A 15,467-nucleotide genomic window follows, 5' to 3' on the forward strand; every position below is an offset into this window, starting at 1 on the left:
ATTTAAATACATGTTTCAAGTTTAATATTGAACTTTTCAACCCTTCATTCTGTAAGGTTTTCATTCTGCCATGGCTTCATAGTCTGGCAGTATGGATTGTTGTTGCTGTTATTATTATTATTTTGGTACCGGGGATCGAACTCGGGACCTTGCGCTTGCAAGGCAGGCGCGGTGCCACTGAGCTAAATCCCCGGCCCCTATTATTATTATTATTATTATTATTATTTTACTTCTTGTCTACTGTAACTTCCTATGCACGTCAGGATCATGTCTGGTAACCTTTGGACCACTAGTATATGCGGTACTGCAACACGACCCAGGAGTACATTGAGCAATAATTTAGTATTTCTCTCGACATCTCTCAAGAATGAGGCCTCTCCAAAGACTGTTTTGCTTCAATACTTGAATCTGAATGTAGAAAATGAGTGGACATATCTCGGAATGTTTTTCAAGTGCCTAATTATGAGTCCTCGCTGTAGCTCAGGTTGGAGCACTCCTACAGCAGATTGAGAGGGAACACGAGTATTTTCAGCAAAGCGGTATTTCCTAGAGACCCGCGCAAAGCGGGCGCGAGGGCAGTGGGCGCGGGGCATGCCGGGTCTTGTAGTTCCCGCCGAGACAAGCGCGTAATGTCACCTGGCATGCTGGGAGTTGAAATCCAATTTTTCGTTAGGCCTCGGAAGACCGTGATGCGGTTTGTCTACCAGAGTGACACTGCTTACAGATGCTGTCCCACGTAGAGCTCGCTTAAAGATGCTCGCTCGCCGCAGTGGTGACTGGGTGAGAGCGGGGAAGAGCAGGTGGAGAAAGCGATCCAGACCATAGGCGGCGGCCGCAGTGGGAGGGCGTTACTGCACGGAAAAGGCCGGCTTCTGCTTGAAGCTGTCCCTCTCAGTACGGCGGCCGGCCGGGGATTGGCGCGAGGCTGTAGCTCTGAGTACGGTGGCCCGGTAGGGCCGAGCGTGAGGCTCCGACTCCCGTGACCTGGCGAGACCTGTGGCTGCGGCGCCGAGGTCCGAGCGTGTGTGCGCGCGGGTTGTGTCTGTGGCGGCGGCTAAGGCCGGAGCGTTTCGCGGGTTGCTGGCTCGTGCACGTGTTCAGTTCTCCAGTCCCGTCGCGGTGAGGGGTGGACTTGAGGCTGGCAGTCCAGGAGGTTGGGACTTAGTGTCTCTGGCCCCCGAGAGACCGGGTGTCTTGGGGGCTCTGACCCCAGAGGAGACCCTGCGGCCCCGTCTGGCCCCGGGGGCTTTGGGCGCCTCCCTCGTGGCTACTGTCTGGTGCCGTCCGTCCCGGGCTCCGAAGCTCGCGAACGCGAGCCTCCGCGGCAGCCGCCCTCCTCCCTGAGGCCCCTAGGTGTCCGGGCGCCGGCCGGGGCTCGCCGGCCCGGCCTCTCCGTTAAAAGAGAAGAAAACCCCGAATCCCCACGATCTCGTTGTCACCTCGGTCACTGCTTCAGACAGTGGCACAGCCTGGGTGAGCGAGCGAATGCCTGTCACCCAGGTGTTAATGTGCAGTCGCTTGTTTGGGCTCCACTCGCCTTCCCACCCCACCCCACCCCACCGCGTCCGAGGTCCTCTGGGGCCTGGGGTGGTCCAGAATGCTTTTTTTTTTTTGTAATAGAACTTCTCTTTATTCTGAGTGTGGTAATAGTTATTAAGAATCTATATAGGGTTAAAATTCATCAAACTGCATGCCAACAAAGTCAGTTTTATTATGTGTTAACTTAAAATTAAAAATGAGAAGTTAGTGGACATCCTAAAGAGCTGTTCTTTTTTTTATTCATTAAGTTTATTGGTACATTTTAGGTATACAATACAGTTACATTCATCGTTGGGATCTTGTACCTTTCCATAACGCATCTTGGTTCTTATTTTTTCCCCATTCCCTGCCCTCCTTTCACCCTCTCCACCCTTCCCTATTTACGGAGACTTTGTTTCCGTTTTTTCCTTTTCTCACATTTTTTCTTTTCCCTTCTTTCCTTTCCCCTACCCTTCCCACTTTCCCTACTCCTTTAGACTTTTTCTTCCTATTTCACATTATCAATTATACCATTTGAACCTTATTTACATAATAATACATCATGTGGCTTATATGTATCAAAATTTGCCAAAGAATGTAAAAGTGCTTTAAAAAATTTGTGAATTTTTTAATGCATTTAAAACAATACTGAGATAATTACATGTGACATAAATAACATACTTAAAATGAAATCAACTGTATATCCAGAAATAAGCAGAAGTTTAAGTCTACTGTATTACACTTTTGCAAATTCTGTCATGTCTGATTTAAAGAAGGCAGCTGAAATTCTCATATCTGCTTCTCCATCCAATGCGTTGTAATTCCATAGGTCATGTAGCCTAGGGATGGAACATATTCTTACCTGTAATAACTTGGAACAGGAGACACTCAGCATGACTGCTTAAGAGTTTATATTTCTTTTTTGGTTTTGTTTTGTTTTTTGAGAAAGAGCCTCACTATGTAGCCCAGGCTGGCCTTGAACTCGGGGTGAACCTCTGCCTCCTGAGTGTTCGAATTACAAGCATGTGCCACCAGGCCCAGCCTAGAGTTTATATTTCTTTGGCTAATGTTTTGTTTTGTATTGATCATTTTTCTCACATGGGGTCCACTGCTATCCTAGAGTTGAGAATACCTTATCCTGGAGCTGTTTATATCTGAATTACTTAGATGGGAATTTTCTTCTGTTTTTATTTTTGGACCATATGTCCTAGTGGAATTTTTGCAGTGTTTGTGTCAATTGATAACAGACAAGGGTGTGATCTTTCTTGCTTGTGGTTTGTAATTAGGTTTTGAGTCACTGGAAGTACCCAGAGGGATTGGAGAAGCTTTGAAAGGTAAAGTCTGTGTATTTTCAAATTGATAAAACTCTTTCCTCGAAGAGGGAGGGGTTTCTAATTAGTCAAATAATCTGATGATATATTGAATTGACTATTCGTTCACTTGCTATAGAATCTTGAGAACTGTTTGGAAGTTTAAAAATGGATATTCTAAGGAATTATATAATTTAGAAGAAAGTTTAAAAGCCACTTACTTGATGCTTTTTTCCTGTAAAATATGATAACAAATATATTGAAAATTCATCTGTGATAATTTGTTATGAAGTATTTCTAGATAAACTGATAGCTTTGGTAAACAGCCTTGTATACTATTCAGTAATGTTTTGTAGAAGGAAATTTTGTTCTTGCTCTCTGGGCACCGTGTAACTCAAGTGGATTTGCAGCTCCTCTTCTTAGTGTGCTGTAGTTTCTAATGATAAGATCCTCATTCTTCTTTAAGCAGTAGAATCCCTGCTCGGCAATACAGTATGCATATTGATTCTTGTGATCTGCTAAGTTAGTGTTGTCCCTAAGTGATCTGAAATGACTTCAGCCCTGCTAAAGATTTGGGGCTAAATGTATAATATTTCAGAATTAATTCACTCACAGAATTCTTTTTTTTTTTTTTTGGTACTGGGATGGAACTCAGGACCTTGTGTTTTTGAGGCAGGCGGCAGAACCACTGAGCTAAATCCCTGGCCCTCACAGAATTCTTTATTGGGAAAAGATTAAGAAGGTAGACATTCAAACATTTTCTATTTTTCTTGAGATTCCCACTTTTTATTAGTGTATATTTGTGATACATAGTAGCTATATTCATTTTTGAAAATTGAATATATATAGTATATACAATTTTGGATCATTTTGGATCATTTTACCTCTTTGCCTGCCATCTCATCTTCCTGCTTCCTTTGATCTCCTCCAAAATGTGTGCCTCCTGAGATTCCTACTTTTCAAATAGATACTTTCCTTGAGATTTTACGTGGTTTTGTCCGCATCTTTGTGGCAGGTACTTTTACAGCATCATCTCCATTAATTACGGCAACTCCCTGGGCTGTTAAATATTATTTACATTTAGCAGTTGAACAAACTGAAGCTCAGCGTTTACGTCATCCAGTCCAGTTTTTTGACTGCACTGCAGCTTCAGTTTATTCTCTGCCCTGTAACAGCAGTGTATAAAGCGCACATACCCTCCGAGCCAGGAGCCAGATACTGTTCCGCGAAAAGAGAGGAGCACCCAGGGCCTGGGATGCAGCTCAGCGGTTCCGCTGCCTGCCTCACAAGCGCAAGGCCCCGAGTTCGATCCCCAGTACAAAAAAAAAAAGAGAGCGCGGAGCACCGTTGTCCCGAGGAGTTCATGAGGTAGTATAGGAGATGCAGACCTCAGCTATGAGAAGCAGAGAGTAGGACTGGCACGTGTCGGATTCTAGGGTTTTAGAATGTGAAAGTTGAAAATAGGGATTAACTAGGGAAGGTGTCCTGAAGCCGACCTGTAATCCGGAACTTAAACAGCGGGTGGGGGTTTCGTAAGTAGAAATTAAGAAGAAAGTAATTCCAGATGGAAGTATAAAGTGAACAGAATCCCGAAGGTAGGTAGTACAGAGAGATCCAAGAGGGTGTGCAGTGAACCGCTTCGCCTCTTCGGTTTCTTGCCTATAGCAGGTGCCCAGTGTTGTTTGGATTTGGAAAACACAGTGTTTAAACAAATGGAGTTGTGGTGGGGCTGCGGTGGGTGGGAGGGAGGCTGGAGCCCTGCACACGGTGGGGTGCGCGAAGGGCGGGTTGGAGCGCTCTCGGGGAGGAAGGGGGCTGCTGGTCATTGGCTGTTAGGGGTGGGGTCATGGCCCAGAGAGAAGGGGGCTCGGTTGGTTGCCAGGTTTGAGCGCAGTGGGCCAGTGAGCTGTAGACTCCTGAGCTCTTTGTGCAGTTCTAAAATGCACCGTTATTTTATGAATCACTAAAGGAAAAAATAGTGTCAGTTAGACAGACCAGGACTGCCAGTTCACTTTCAGTGTTAAATGTAAGATCCTAGAATTCAGGTTATGAGGGACCTCCTTATGACGGCTTGTTTTGTTTCTTGTACGTTTTTATACATCTGTAATCTTTGACACACAGTCAGCCACTCAGCATGTAATCATTCACTCGGCCTCTTCCTGGCCACAGTGACAAGGTAGTGAGGAGGCAGTCTCTGCCCTCAGCGTGTACTGTGCTTGCCGGAGGCCGATGAGATCAAATCGGCAGAAGAAAGTTAAGGTTACAGCGGTTTTAAGTGCTGAGGAAAAGGACTCGGAGGGGCGGTTTAGGGCGGAGTAGGTTGGAGATGGGGAGGCCGAGTAGGCGCTTGGAGTGTCCGGAGGAGCCTGATCTCGCCTGTGGAGGGTGGGGGTGTGCTTGGAGATGTTGGGGGTTGGGCGGTGCGTTAGGCGTGAGCAGCGAGGGAGGGGAGGATGTCCCTGGCCACCCGAGGGCTGAGCCCCTGTGCCTGGGCAGGCTGCGTGGGTCACTGAGACAGAACACTCAGCCAGAGCCAGGTTTAGGAGGAGGTACTTTGCTTTTTAGTATTTTTCATTGTGGCACCGGTGTTCAAGGTTAGTTGCTTAGTTATTTTTCTCTTTCGTGTTTCAGTTTGGTATATTTGAATACTGGGGTGTTTACAGTACATTTTCTGGTTTGGTTTTTTTTCTCAAATGAGCAGGGGTGAAGTTCTGGATGAAAGGTTGGTATGTGTTTTGGACCTAATGTAATATATTCTAACCGAGTATTTGAGTAGCTTGCTTGGGATTTAGCAGTAAGTTGGGCATCTGGTTAAATTCTAACTTCATTCTGTTGGTGCGAATATAAATGCAGTTGTACATCAGGGAATAAAGACATACTTTTGATTTTTTTCCTTGAAATGTTTCATCTGTTTAATTTTTGAGAGATACTAGATCAATACAGTCAGTTTAAATTCTGTATTTCACAGTAAGTGACAGAGTCTGTAAACAGAGAGTGTGGGCTTTGGAGTCAGATACCTAAATCCCAAGGCTCTGGCTGTTACTAGCATTGAGACCTTGCAGTAGTTATGTAGCATTTCCACAATTTTGTTGTTTTATTTACAAGTTGTGGATAATAGTTTTATCCTTGTGAGATTAAAGGAGATGATGAGCCTGCACCTTTGTCCACAGTGTTTACTGTTACAGTAACAGCAGGTCTGAGATCCTCTAGATTTCTGTGACAGTGCGTTAGAGTTGGGGCTGTGCATGAATAGTAAAACTCAAATTGAGAAAAAGTTTGCTGGCTAGTTGGGTTTGATTTGGAGAAAATCTTGTGTCAGACGATTTGCATATCTCCTGTTGTCTGAGGTGGGTCAGCTTCTGTCCGTCCCAGAATTCTCAGCAGGGATTGTGTTCAGTCTGCAGCTGTGATAGAAACCCGATGCTGGATTGCTTTGATTACTTAGTATTTGTTAGAATTATCATCTTTATTTTCAGTCAGCCCCCCCCCCGCCCTTGTTGCTGGGCATTGAACCAAGGGAGCCCTGGACCGCATCCCCAGTACTTTTTTTCTTATTTTGAGATAAGTTCTTGCTAAATTAAGCTGGCTGGTTTGAACCTGGAAGTCCTCCTGCCTCAGCCTCTAGAGTAGCTGTGATTACAGTCATGTGCCACCATGGCTGAGTTAGCTAAACTTTTTGGGCCTTTGCACTTACTTTTAGACCTAGTGGGAAGGGTGAAGAAGTAGGCATTATAGAGTCTGATCGGCTGCTCTGAAGAAGTCAACTTAATTTTCACCCCAGTGTTTTCCTCCAACTTTTTTTCTTTTGAAAGTTTCAAATCTATAAAAAAGTTGAAAATAGTACAAGAAATATCTGTGCTGTGTGAGTAATCCTTCTCCTAGATTGCTAAGGTGGTAACACGTGCCTCACACGGCTCCCTCGTGTAAGTGCTCTCTGAATTTGAGTATGCACGAGTATTTTTTTTTCCTGCTGAATTATGTAAGAGTAAAGGTGGAAGCATCATGGCATTTCACCCTAAGGGCTGCGTCCTGTCTTCTGAGAATTGGGACTCACTCCTGCATCGCTGGGATGGTGTTGGCGTACCCAGATAGTTTAACCTTCATATGGTGTTAGCATAGGCAGCCTGCAAAATGTAGGGTTTTCCAAGTGTTCCAGTAATGCCATTATAGGCTTACAAAATACTGAGTCCAGCTGGAAATCATGAATTGTATGTGTCTCTGTTTTATCTGTAACAGTTCCCCTCCACCACAGGGCCTCCAGCCTCACCCATGCTAGGCGAGTGTTCTACCCTCCATCGACACTGTCATTTTTAGTCTAGACCAGTAGTTGTGTAGGATACCACACAAAACTGATATATCTGACAATTCCTCACAATTAATTTCCAGTGTAGCAGTTTTTCAGCTCTGACTTAGGTGATGTGAACTTTCCATTTCATCCCATTGAGGAATATGATAGTTTGTCCTGTCATTGGTGATGTTAAGATCAGTCATTAAGATTAGCCAGATGTTTACATTCTAGAGGTATGTTTTTCTTTTCATGTTTAATAGTTAATCTATAGTGTACTTTATGATCCTGTAAACTTTCTGTTTTTCAGCAATTTTTTTCTATCCAGTTATTTTGATGCCATTGATAATTTTTGCCTGAATCAGTCAGTGCATTGGGAATTGCCAAATAGTGACTTCCCAGTTGTGCTGTTGCTTTTACACATATTGTCTGGCTGGCCTCTCCAAGGAAGAGCTCCCTGCCCCATCCCCACCTTGGTGGGTTTTTGTTTTTTTGTTTGTTTTGTTTTGTTTTGCTTGTTTGTTTCCACTGGGTATTGAACCCAGGGCCCTCACACTGAGCTACGTCTCTGGTCTTTTTCACTTTTTGAGACGGGGCCTGCTAAGTTGCCTAGGCTGGGCTCGAACTTTCAATCCTTCTGCCTCAGCCTCCCAGGATGCTGGATTATAGGCATGTGCCACCATGCTCTACTCGTCTCTGCTTTTATTTATTTATTTATTTATTCTTTTATCTCTCTGCTTTTATTTTGTTATCTCTGTGTGGTTAAAATTGGTCAGTGGCAGTTCCTCAGGCTGGCTGCTGTGGCCTTTGGCTATGCCCAGTTGCCATCTGAGTACATTTTACTATTTTGTATGGTAAGATGTTCTGAACTCCCCAGGTACCTTCCCTGCTCCAGACCCACAATTCAGCTGTTTTATCGTGGAGTCCATGTTCCTTTTAGTGTGAAGTGACACTGAGAATTCAGTGTCTGGCCTTTGAACATCCTCATTGCTGCTGGATAGCATTGCTTCTAAACTCTTTAAATACAGACGCGCGCACAGACACATACACATACACACACACACCCACACACACACACACACACCCCCACCCACCCCCGCATGCACGCTTCTTAAATCATGAATTCACAGAATACCTTCAACTCAAAATCACTAAGGAGTTCACCTCCCTCTAAAACATATTAACCTCTCCTTTTTCCTTGGGAGAACTCAGATTCTCAACCGTATCAATATATTTACTCATCTACTCTCCCCTTGTACACACAAGATACTTTCGAAGTCACTAGACCATTATTGCCTCAGTGACCACCCAACGAGGGAAGATTTCTTTGCCATTTTAGGCCCTTAGATTTATTCCACTAGAGGCACATCGTTAAATGCCAGTAGATGTTCAGAATTACTGGAATTATTGTTATCGACTTAAAATGTAGTTAGGTTGTACTAAACTATTTTTAGTAGACTTTGTAAAATTAGTTACCTGTAAAATTAAAGTAGGGATAATTTAAAACATTATCATAATATCTGACTATAAGGGACTCTAGAGCAGCTGAAGAATGTGTGTGTGAATGTTCTAACTTGTGAAGATTTAAACTGTGGCTCTGCTTTCCAGTTGATATAGCATCATTTAAAACTAGGAATGACAGGAAAACTGACATCAGCCAATTCTGTTTGTAAGCCAAGGCAGTTGTGTTTGTGAACAGTTTAAACAATACTCTTCTTTGGACCGATGGTACAATTCAAGCATTAATCTTTAACAATAGACATAACTGTTGAAAATACTTCAGCCCATTTTGAAGTAATATGTCTAGTGTTTTTCTGTGTTTTCAGAATAGAAATATTTGTCATTTGCATGTCCTTGTTCTTTGTATTTGAAGAATACCAGTTGTGACTGTATTATACCCTGTGATTTCATTCATGTATTAATCTTCTCATTGGAAAGAGGGAAACATTTCTCTTTTTATAGCATTTGATGTCTGTTCTGAGATATGTAGCCACTTTTAGCTGGGTTTATGGTTAGCTATAAACATCTTTCTTATTAGAATATAAGGTTAATTAGGGCAGGAACTAAGTTTCATGGCTCATTTTATCTCCATCAGTGCCTTGCTAAAGCAGATACTCAAGTATTTGATGGACAAATGTTATATTTTGTATGTATTTTTAATTTTTATTTTTAAAATTGTATTTTGTGTCTATGTGCCATCCGTAGTGATTCTGTCGAGCTTGGGGGACAGATCCATACACACCTTGCATCCCTGTTGGTTTTCCTCCCTCTCTTTCCCCAGCCTTCCCATTCCCCTCCTCATCTCTGCTGAGTCTCTCTCCCTGTTTCTTAACGTGGCTCTTTTATGTTGCTCTTTACATTATTTATATTTTTGAGTCTCTCATATTAGAGAGCCATGCAATATTTAACCTTCTGCAGGAAAATGGATGCATCTTGAGACCATAATACTGAGTGAAGTAAGGTATTTTGTATTTAGATGACATGTAGCTACGAGCCTCAGCGATTTAAAACTATGAGCCACACCTTTTTCTTAGCAAGAGTAACTAATAAAATGGGAAAGATCTCATCCATATTTACTTGTTACAAACCTGAAAATCACTCTTAAACTGAATTCCCCATTTTCATCTTAGCCTTCTTCACTTGGGCTCCCTGTTTGTATTGATGGAAACTTGTCCCCTTGGATACCAGACCTGAAACCTCAGGGTCCCTTTTGTCTTCTCTCACGTGCGTGTGAGCATACACACTCATACGTTTGTGTGATATTGCTGGGTATGTTCTTTCACCTTGTTGTTTGTGTTTTCTCATTTCTAATCCACTTACTGCCCCGATTGAGGGTCTTACCACCACTCATTTAGTCTTCTGACTAGTTAGTTAAAGAATTGGGGATATTTAAGGTGGAGAAGGAAAGATTGGAGGAGAGCGGATTAGGAAGTATGTTTCTAAATGTCAGCTGGATTGTCAAGTGGAAGGAGAGAATACACAGGACATCAGTGGACATTACAGGGGACAGAACTTTGCTTCCATATGCCATCTTTCCATCAAGCGTAGTTGTTTAAAATTAGCGCGGTTCATGTAGTTACTATGGGCGCTCTAGAACAGTTGCAGTTAAAACATGACCGATTTTAAACATGCGGTGGTATTTTCAGTTTGTGCCGTGCTCACCCAGTCCTGAGCCCCTGTCTGCAAGTGTGGCAGAGCCGAAGGAGCCCCGGGTCGGGCTCATTACTGCAGGTCACTCTGGGCACTTGAACCCGATTAGCAGTTAATGTTAGGGCCTCTGAACAAGACACGGAGAGATTCCTTGGGATGGGATGATATTTTTTCAGTCGTTTAAATTGACACACTTTCTTTCACTGCTCCTCTCCACCTAATCACTGTTGATGATGGAGAGATCACTAATAGATGGGTGTGCATTGTACAGGAGTAGTGGTCAAAACTACTGTTACCCTGTGTAGTTACTATTAATGCTTTGTGAGTTCTCTTTCAATCCTGAGATTCTGACACCTTCAGTCCTTATAGGGCTTGATTATGTTTTGTTGATTAAATGATTTGTTTGACTTCTTGTGTTACTTATATTCAGACTGCACATGTAATAGCTTGGAAAGTTGCATTTTAAAGTATGGATGCTCCAGACATTTGTGGTTACATTGGATTCATCAGAGGTTACTAAGATTCTGGCATAATTGAAATTTGTTTATCAAGCTATAGCAAGAGTTATGTTCTTCACAGAGTGAGATCAGGGCTTCAGAGAAGCCCGTCTTCAGCCATGCAGATAGCAGCAGCAGTGCCTCCTGCAGCCATAGGGCCCATTGAGTCACTGGCGCTCTTTACCCCCTTTCTCTGGTTACAGGCTTGACGTGCAGTGCTGCCACACGTGTGCATGTGTGAGGGGAACGCATACCATGCTCGGTACTGCTTTTCTCCTGCGTGTGTTTCACCTTTTATGTCTGAGAAGGAAAGGATTACATTTTATTTAAGTCATCACTATAAAGTAGCTGTGCATGGACACAGGGCTTTTAACTAATGGGTGTACTCTGAGGCCCTTTAAGAGTGTTTATAACATGTGTCCTTAGGGCAGAACTCTTCCTGTCTGCTGTCAGCCCTTTATTCTCCTTTTAAAACCTTTTTCTGAACATGCATGCTCTGCTCATACCATGTTGCTATTCCTGTCTTACTGTTATCTATCTTGCCTAACTTAGCTCTAAAAGGGTCCTCTGTCTCTGTCTCTCTCTCTCTCTCGCTAACTCTACATATTAACTTACCAGTATATATTTGAAGTTCTTTTTTTTTTCTGGTACCGGGGATCGAACTCAGGACCTTGTGCTTGGAGGCAGGCTACATCCCTGGCCCCTTGAAGTTCTTCATAGTTACAGACAGTTGGGGAACTGGTACATATACACTCTGCACCTTAATCACTTTTACTTCCCCTTCCCCGCCTACCCTATCCTCTTCACCCTCCTTTCTTCTTCTCTGTTTATTACTGCATGTTTGTGGTACACAAAGATGAACATTTGCTGTGGGGAGTCGGTACCTAAGGATGTCACATCTTAGTCCTTTTTACTTCCTCTTCCCTTCAACCTTTTCTTACATCTGCCCTTACCACTTCCTTTTTTTTTTTCACTAAGCATTCTGGGCCCATGGGCATCTTTTGAAGAGAATTTATAATCTAAACAGGTTTTAGAGTACAGGTTCAGGTATGAAAGATCAGCAGGTGTAGAAGAAGGAAGAATAGAAGTGGACACATTGATGTTTCTGTAAACAAAAAACTGAAATGAAGAGAAGAAATTAAGAGCAGAGATGATAGCTGATAAGCTATTGATACTTGTTACTAAAAATGCAAACATGTAGAAAAGATTATAATAGAAGAAAAACTTAGAGTAGACCCTCACTCAGTTCATTTTATTTTATGACATGGTTAAAAGCTCATCAAAAATTCTAAATCAATATCTGAATTTCATCTTGCTATACTATTTGAGGATGTCCAGGCATATACAAATACCGAAAGCCTGCATGCTTATCCACTGTCCAGTGTGACTTAGATGTGTTCTGTATAATCAGCTCCTAAGTGCTGTGGGGACTTTAAATCCCAGGTGACCTTAAATCTTCAATGGTAAAACATATCTGTTGGCAGATGGCACAGGCCGATTGCCTTCACCCATCCTTCAAGTCCATCGACTCGAGCACGTGCCTCAGACTTGTTCATGTTGGGAAGATGACATCCGGTGTCAGTTGATTTTCACACGAAGCGTTGATGATTTGCCTTTCACGAGAACTCTGCTCAGGCCCCAGCCTGCTTTTGGTACAGTATAGCTTAAGGCTTATCTAGATAGCGTGATTTGTGTTCACTGAGCTAGGGTTACACAGAGTTTTCTTCTCTAATTAGAGATGTGTCAGAATGTAAGCAGTGAACAGAAACATGGAGAAGGTGGATGGTGAGATCTGGTAGAATATGTATGAGTAAAGAATGCATATTTTTTCTGAACATTCTGTCTGAAAAAAGATTTAGTGGTTGCCCTAAAGTTTTAAGAAATACACTAGAAGTGCTTTCTAAAAAAGTAATTTGGAGGTTGTGGAAAATGTTATTTTGGTGGTTTTCCAGACTGAGGCTTGTACCACCAGAATAAACAAGGACTTTGGCAGGATCAGTTTGGTCGTGGGTCAGCCCGAGCAGGAAGTGTCTTGTTCCTGGAGGGCTTGAGGTACTCTGGGTAATGGCGAAATCAGCACTGTGTGCTGTGGACAGGTGGCTGTCTTCAGAAGGGTCTTGGTAGGGAGCCAGCCGGGCGAACTCCTGGCCTTCTGGCCTTTGCCTCTTAGGTGCACAGTGCTGTCTTTAGTGCCTGTCTTTAGACAGGTGAATTTTAACTCACTTTAAGTTTATTTTTAAGACTAGAGAAGTTTTTGGAATGGGAGTTTGTGGATGAAGATATTTCAGAATTCTGGAATGACACTGTTCTTACTCTTAGGGTTCTTTGTGGTTTCCTCTTTTGTGTTTCTTTTGCTCATTTGATGTTAAAAGTGTTAAGTATTGTTTGTTTTGCTTTTCCTGGGCTCATCTCACACAAATGGAAAGAATAGACTGAACAAACTGAATGTTAATTTATTCTTTTTCCTCTTTCCAAATCTCATGACACTTATTTTAAGGTGAAACAAAAATTGTGAATAACAAAGAATATCCTTTAAGTAATTTTAGTCAAAGCTGCCCTGGGGAATTAAATTAAGGAAGTGAAGTTTTCACATGACTAAATAGCTGAATCTGGTGGCTTTGAGAACTGTAAGAATAGAGTTGTTCACCATAAAAACACAAATAAAAAATGGCTCAGCTTTTAAAAAAATCTGTAAGCTATTTTTTATTTTGAGACAGAGTCTCACTAAGTCACTACGTTGCCCAGTCTGGGCTTGAACTTTCAATCCTGCCTTGGCCTCCTAGAGTGCTGAGAATGCAGCTGTGTGCCACTACGCCCAACCTGAGTAATTTATTTTCACATAATTTTGTTATTTTAAAAGAGGCTTATGTGAACAATTTAAATACTGAAGAGAACCACAAAGAGCTTCTTTTAACGTCATTGATATTTTACATATTAGGGGCTTTAACCCTTTGAATATGCAGTAAGAATTGAATTTTTATTGTTTGTTGGGATTCTAACTCAGCCTTGTCATGCTGTTTTTCTTCTTCCTCTGCAGATGCTTTCATTTTTATGTGATTATGTTTTTCTTCCTGACTTCTGGTTTTTCACACCATGCTATATCAAAATTGTTTAGATTATTTTAATCTGTCTTTCTTGTAGCATACACACATATGCTCTGGTGTTGCATTTGCATTTTGGATTCATTTTAAATTCATAATGTGTGAGGTAGTCATCAGCCTTTACTTTTAAGCTGGCTTGCTTATTATTCTAGTATTATTAAATTAGCCATTTTTTCTCACTGATGTGAAATATCATATCAGGTACTAAATTCTCAAATATGCTTGGGTGTATTTCTATATCCCCTTTTATGTTTTATTTGGTGTCATCTTGTGCTAATAAGAATAATAAATTTAATTAGTACTGAAGTTTAATTACTGTGGTCTTATAATGAGTCTAATATGCAGTAAGGCAAATCTCATTAGGTATTTTTGGTTATTCCTTTATAAAGTGTCTCAATTTATAACACTTTTCAACATGGTTCAAGGGATCACCTTTCAAAATAGTCTCTGCTCTAGTTTTAGAAACAGTCATTTAAAGTTTTTGTTATAAAGTAAGTTTCAATCTTTATGAAAGAATGGAGGGCCAGGGGTTTGGCTCGGTGGTTCCACCGCCTGCCTTGCAGGCGCTGGGTCCTGAGTTTGATCCCGGGTACCAAAAAGAAAGAATGGAATTCAATTTTAGTCATATGAAAAATAGCTCTACTGAATTATTAAATGAGTGACAACTTATCTTTAGTTCAATCCTGTGATGATTCTGTTATTCTCAATACTCTCTATAACAATGACAATAAAAGTACTCTTATGGAATAGTTAAGGATATGGTCCAGAAACATTTCAAATGTCTCACATTTGGGGATAAAATATTCTGAGTAAATAGTCTACGTAGCAGGAATTTTAGCTAAAAATAACAAAAAGGAAGAAATCAGCAATTTAGCCCACTGTAAATTCCTTGAGGTCAGGATATCGCCTGTTAATTTCTGTGTCTGTGGTCGCATTTTGCCTGCTTGTTGGTTTGTTTAGGAGGATCGTCTGCGTGCAGACTGCCCTGGGAGCCGCCTCATTAGGCCCTGTCCTTTGACTCCCTGACTCCTGCCAAGGACCGGCCCAAGTGCTGGCTTCTGGCACTGGGAACTGCAGAACCAGTCTCCTGTGGCCTACATTTTCTGCTTTAGGAAGAGATACATGCATGTACATTCTCTTAAAACTTCTGGATTTAGAAGATTCGAGGTTGGTGGCTTTTAAAAAACTTTAAATTCTAAAAAAATTTGTGTTCTTTGGATAATGTTCAGAAAATGTGGACAATCATGATATAAAAGTAATGGCAGAGGGAAATTGTTGTTAACATTTTGGTGTACTTCTTTCTAACCCTCCTCCACCCGTGCTTTGTGGTACGCAAGCTTCAGATTTATGTGGTGCCCCACTTTGACAAACCCCTCGGAGACGTGCAATGGACATGTAACCTGTCACGTAGATGCACTCTGTATCATTCACACATTTTATAGACTCTTTTTGCTTTTCCAAATTTTGCCAAATATGTATGCAGTTTTCTTGAAGAAAAATTTTGTTTCATTTTCTTTATTTTAGCTGAAAACATTCTCATTCTGGTGAGAGTGCTACTAGCAATATGGAGTATCTGTATTTCATTAGTTTATCAGTTCATTTCAGA

General features: G+C 41.8%; 1 protein-coding gene across 32 annotated transcripts in view; it reads left to right on the top strand.

Moving 5' to 3' along the window:
- Positions 1-620: 620 nt before the first annotated feature.
- Positions 621-15,467, top strand: part of Atg4c (autophagy related 4C cysteine peptidase) — a 112,819-nt gene continuing 97,972 nt past the window's right edge. For 6 of the 32 annotated variants that reach the window (XM_013071008.3, XM_087212818.1, XM_087212816.1 and 3 more), the window contains exons 1-3: positions 924-1,119; positions 2,805-2,852; positions 14,822-15,028. The gene's annotated coding sequence lies outside the window, so the exon portion shown is untranslated. Of the gene's footprint in view, positions 781-883; positions 1,474-2,144; positions 2,853-2,884; positions 3,571-4,655; positions 5,088-5,226; positions 15,029-15,467 lie in introns of those variants that run through there. The other 26 variants (XM_013071017.3, XM_087212814.1, XM_087212821.1 and 23 more) reach the window with 18 other exon arrangements.

This window comes from Heterocephalus glaber, unplaced genomic scaffold (genome assembly GCF_053883595.1).
Source record: "Heterocephalus glaber isolate CG9 unplaced genomic scaffold, H.glaber_assembly_v1.0 deba00001442, whole genome shotgun sequence".
Lineage (NCBI taxonomy): Eukaryota > Metazoa > Chordata > Mammalia > Rodentia > Bathyergidae > Heterocephalus > Heterocephalus glaber.